The sequence below is a fragment of the Zonotrichia albicollis genome, chromosome Z (assembly GCF_047830755.1).
Source record: "Zonotrichia albicollis isolate bZonAlb1 chromosome Z, bZonAlb1.hap1, whole genome shotgun sequence".
In the NCBI taxonomy this organism is placed as follows: Eukaryota; Metazoa; Chordata; class Aves; order Passeriformes; family Passerellidae; genus Zonotrichia; species Zonotrichia albicollis.
In genome coordinates, this window is record NC_133860.1 from 70,203,035 (window position 1) to 70,209,034 (window position 6,000).

Genomic DNA, 6,000 nt, shown 5'->3' on the forward strand with positions numbered 1-6,000 from the left:
CTTAGTCATAAAATATATTAAGCTGTGGGAATTTGAGTTGTGTATTGGATTAGTTTTAGGTTTAAGCTAGCTAAACAACATTAACCCTGTGCATATTTTGTTTATACACAATATATACACTTTCAAACTAAATATATTTACCTTCATATTAATAATTAGTTTTTATTCTTTAGCAGGGTATATTTTAAATGAATTTAAATAAACATTAGACGTGATTGCTATATCATAGGTTTTGTTTGTAAATAGAAAAAAAAAGAAAATGTGGTCTTGATTAATTTCTTCCCTTTAATTTTATATTATAATATAACATTTTTATGTTAGTAAATGAAAAAATTGTAGATTTCCATGGTTTCCATGAGTGCTGTCTGGGTGTGTTTGTATTCCTTCTTGCTAAAAAGACCTTTTGTTAAAACACAGTATTCTTTCAACTGGGTACCAGTTTTTAGCTTTGATTTTTTCCACCAGGTGATACATCCTATTTCTGAGAAGCTTCAGTATTTATCTGGCAGCTACAGGCTTGGATTCCTCATTGTCTTAATTTGTTCCAGTGGGAAAGAGAAGGAAAGAGTATAAAATGCTGCCATTTTAAAATCTAATATCTTCCATCCTCTTTATTCTGGTTTGCCTGGCATAATGGTGCGTAAGGCAGTGGATGTGTTCTCTTTGTGTCTTGTTTGAATGGCTGTAGTGGTATTTGCAGCAGTGTTACTTGGAATTAGTCTTTTTTCTAGGGTGTCTTCTTTTGCAAATGTGTCCTCTAGACTTACATCACCCTGTGTGTGTACCTTAGACTTGCTCTCTCAGGTTATGTTCCCTGCCCAGGAATGAGCACAACATTTTGTGTCTGTTTGACAAAGAAATGCATATAAAATAACACATGCTGGTGAAGTCAGACAAAGCCTCTGGACATTGCCACAGGAGGAGATGAACAGTTTTTTCTCGAAAACACATCTGTCAAAATCCTACACACCTCCCACGGCACTGTGTTCATGCCCGGGACAAAGGGCAGTGAGAAAACCTTGCTGAGGTATTTGCTGTGTGCCTGAGGAGGTGGCAGCACCCTGCAAGGGCAGGGACAGGCTCGGCACCTTGAGGCTTCAGTGATGTCTGAGTAAATGCTGCGGAGACCCAGAGCCCCTGCTGTGCATGATCCCAAGCCATGAACTTCCTCCTCATCTTCACACTCAGAACCATAACCTGAGCAGACTGAAAGTGAGTGCTTTTAACTCATGCCATGTACTAAGCTGTTTTTCTTCTAGGCTGTTTTTAATATTAATTTTATTCTCAGTATTTAGTCATGATCACCCATGAATCGATATTCAATTGGCTTTTGGACTTAGATGTACTTTGCAAATAGCACTGTTCTCTTGCCTGTTTCTTGCATTGTTTCTCTGGTGGCTGAACAACTCTTGTGATGTAAGCTTTTTGGAAAGCCTGCCCCAGTATCACTGCATGCTGATGTTTTTCTCATTAGCAGCCCTTTCCCCATTCAGCCAAGAGCACAGCCCAGATGCTGTGTATGTGCTTTTGCTCTGCTTTTGGGAAGTAGAGCCTGTGGGACATGTGGTGCCATGGCCACTGCGGTTCTGGGGGCGAGGGAGTTGCTGAGCAGGTGATGGCATATTTTGGGCAGCCCGGGGCAAACAGCCATGCCTCTGGTGTCCTGCTTCCACATTAACTAACTACATGTAAACCTTGAGAAATCTAAAAATGAAAACTCATGGCTACAGATTGTGCAAACCTGTAATCAGTGCCAATTATATTGGGCCAGAGGCAGGTCTGAGGATGCCTTCAGCTGGTTTTATGTTACTCATCCTTCCCAACTTCCTTAGCCAGGAGATGGCTGTCCCAGAGTGTGGTTCCTTCTGCCGCCAACAGACAGCCTTGACTTGGCACCAGGATCAGGTCTCAGCTGGGTAAATAACTCTTTCACTTAGAGGGAATGCAGCTATCTGGACCACTTCTGACTGAGCCAGCATGGATGGAACAACATTACGCACACAGTTAGCTGTGAGCTTCCAGCCAGGAGGCTTCTGTGGGCTGGGGGAAAAAGCTTTAAGGCAAATTCAGAGAAAGACAAGGAGGGTGGATGGAGATGTGAAGGCCCTCTTTTAACTCCTTAAATTGTGTGCTCCTCTTCTCCCTCCTGGGGCTGGGAGGAAGTAATTTGGAATTATATTCTTATGAGTCCTCCTTCAACCCTGCTGGAGTTATCACTGCACAGGGAAGCAGAATAAAGAGGCATCCCTCTCCATCAGCAATGCCACTGAAATCAGGTATAATCCATTTTCCCTCACGGCGCTGCATGGGGTGAGCCCCTGCAGTGGTCCATGAGAGGATTTTGCTGCTCTGCTCTCACGCTGGATGAGGGAGTACAAAGAGGCAGAAGTGGCAGAGTTGGCACAATCACCATGTGCAGCGGGTGCTGCCGGTGCAAGAGGTGCTGCCAGCCCTGTTGGGCCCTTGAGAACAAGTGTCAATGTTGTATAATTAGGAGCTGACCCTGCTGAAGTCTCTTTGCTGCCCAAGAGGTGCCAGTTCAGTACCAGGACCCCCCAGCCTGTGCAGCACCATCACTCTGAGATGCATCACAGGGTGCTGTGTGTCCCTGCAGGGTCCAAGCATCACCTTCAGGATATGTAGGGCAGCCTGCAGGAGGCGTGGGCAACACATGTGAGATGAGTTGTTGCCTAATAATTTTGCTGAATCTGGAGTTCAGGTGGAGCCAACTGTCTTGTATTCACACAGAGGGCAGGACTCTGGTGGGTAAAGGTTGGGAGCAACTAGAATCCTTTAATCAGAGAGTACCCTGTTCCTTATTCTGCCCTATGGCCAGCTCTGATCATCTGGGGACATGAAACAGGGACCTCTGCAGCCTTCATAGCTGCCAGTGGTGCTGCACTGCCCATTTGTGTTGCAGCACACTCCCAAAAACTGGTACCCATTCTCTAGACACCTTGGGGAATGGGCCTCTCCTACCAAGGGGATAAATCTGTTCGTGACTCTCACGAAAGCTCCCTTTACTTTTTCATGCTCTTGGAGCTCAGGTGGGAAAACCCAGCAACCTCTCCTCCCTGCAAATGGTGCTTTGGCACTGCACAGCAGTGCTGGTTTTTCAATTGGCACGTGCTGAATACCACAGAGGTTCGTTTTTCTTGTCCTTTTTTTTGTTTTTTCTTTCCACAAAGGATGAAGGTAATGCAGTTTCAAGAATGTGGGGCTTTCTGAAGCATACTGAACAGAGTTATTATTATTACTGCTTGTAGCAGTAATAAAAGATTTGTCAGTGCTGCCACTTAGGAGAAGCACATGAAAAACATCCTCTGCCCAGCTGCTCTTGTTGTGTACACATTACTCATCCCCTTGCCGTCTGGATAGGAAATAGCAATACTTAGCTTAATCCAACCCACTGCCAGATAACACTGCATCTGTTTTGTGCAAGTCCAGTTCCTCTAAAGCTTAGTATGTCTCCAGAGAAACGGCAAGAACTTGTAATTCCTGATGCTGGAGAGAAGGTTCACACCTCTCTGGAGCTGCTGACCAGCTTGCAGGCTTTCTCAGAGATTTTAGACTTGCTTTTTGGAGGGTGAAAACTGTTCACAAGTGCCAGGAGAAACAGCAAATTATCAGCACCAGGAGAGACAGTGTTCAGTCACAGACGGGATCTCAGGTGTAGCTGTCGAAGCAAATATTTCCCATGTGTGTTATCCCAAGATCTCAATGGGACTGGCACCTGGAGGGCAACACCTCTCATCCCAGGAAATTGCTGATTATCAGAAGAGGGTTAAAGACCAGTGAACTCACATGCACATGAGCAATGTCCCAGAGCCATCTGCACTCACAGATAGCAATGCTGTGAGAGAGACCTTCTGTCAGTGGGCAAACGTGTTGCTGGCCCATCCCTGATTTACCTTCTGAACACTAGCCAAAGGTTCTAGCAATAAGTTCTACAACCCCCACAACAGTCAGCCAGGATGAACAGGTTAATATTTGCTCAATATCAGAGATTTCTACTGTCACTGTTTTAGCTGCAAAGCAAGGCAAATGGCTAAGCTCAGGGCCCCTCCATTGTAAGGCCTGATAAAAGAGTGGAAAGTGAGATCTGAGACTCCAGTATGAAGTAAAATAACTCTCTGACTGATGTAAATTGGTGCAAGTCTTTTGTTGGTTATCACTGTTGCCAGTTGGGTTTTTGTTCCACCAGCTACACTGATTATCTTCACTCTGCTGAAAAGAACAGAAAGGAAAATAAGAGAGAAGAGCAACCATATAGTCTTTCTGAGAAAGGAAGCAGCCTGAACAGGCATATCTTCGGTGCCATTTGTCCTGAAACAGTCCTTGGCCTCTTTCTACCACAGCTTTACTGCGTGATGAGTCATAAGTTAAAGCTTTATGCAAGGAATAAAAGTAGTAAGTGTGTGGAATATGCAGGCATAGAAGCTACCTGCAGAATGATTCCTGAAGCTGAGATAATTTTAGAAGGAAATTGTTTCAAAGAAATATTTCTACTTATGCACTGAAAAAAAAAAAAAAAGAAAAAAAAAAAAGAAAAAAATCCCCAGACTTCTAAATTCTGGAAACTTCTGCATGAAATTAGATCTGCATGAAATCAGTCAAAAAACTTTGGACTGCGGCCCAAAAGGAAACTCTTATAATGCGTAGCAATGGCCTGGGACAGACCTGTGGAACAAGGCCTAACAATTCTGCCTGGTAGAGGGGCCTCTCATTAAAAAAACTTCTTGAGAGAAGTCATGTGCCAAGCCAAAATGTCCCTGGCTGTGGCTGTTCTGTGGGTTTTGTTCAGCATTTACTATCAGAAAAACCTGGGCACGTTGCAAGCAGACCTTGGGACATCTTGTCCTATCTCTTCCACACTCTATGGCAATAGTGACACTGTTGACAGTTTTAGCTGTCACCATGAGAAAACTGGCCCTGGAGTTTGTGCTGCAAATGGTGACAGATGGGTTGCTGTCTCTTGATGGACAAGACCACTTCAGGCAGACACAGCCAGGCTCCATCAAAAAGCCCAGGTTTTGTTTGCAGAAGGGCCTGTGTGGCACCTGATGGGTTGTGTGGGGACAAGCCTGCCTTGGTGCATCAGCACATCTTTGCAAACTGCTCTCATATATTCATATGCCATAGCTTGCTTGCAGGAAAAGGCTACAGAAAAAAAAACCTGTAGGTGACACAGTTTTCTAATGGTGCAACCATTGTAACACTGGTGGCCTGAGAGGCCTTAGTATAGAAATGGAATGCTAGTATTTTTATCCTGCATGTCATTTCATGGTTTTGTGTTTGCTGGTTTGTAGGAGAGGAAATGCTTTTGCTTCCTTGCAGTTTTTCTTCCCGCGATTTCTTCCTGTGAAGTAATGAGCATGCATAAAAATCAATGCAGTAAGTAATTTAGCAAATGTTTTCACTTTAAAAGAGAAACAAAAGCATGTCTATTTTGGAGAGGAATTGGTAAAGCTGCTATTTTCTAGAAGTCCTGAAATTTTCTATTTTCCTCACCTCCCTCCAAAAGTCCAAGTAAAGACAAAGCACGAAAGCAAAACTTTCTGGCCCTGAGGAGTTACAAAAGTGTATCTGGAAATGTCTAGATAGAATTTTGACACAGTGCAGAAAATAAAGTGCAGAAAATTGTATTTCTAGAGATCTTGGAGACAGATCCTGAATCTGCTGGCCAGTGGCTGAGGCTGACCAGTGTGAGGGGTAGGAGTGATATGGGGAGGGTGGATCTTGCAGAATAGGCAAAACCAGTGGGAGAAAGCACTGGCATGGGAAGCACTTCCCACAGTGCAGCTGGCATTGTGCTTTCCCAAGAAGAGGAAGAAGGGCTCCAGCCCTCAAACCCAAGTTGCAAACACCATTGATCCCTTTGACTACCAGCTTCCAGATCTCCTGTCTAGGAGTAATTGTGCTCTTCTGGTAAATGCTGACAAAAGGGCTTGGTTTTGGTTTTGTTTTGGTTTTTTTCTCTACGAGGGTTTCTGAGGCTGT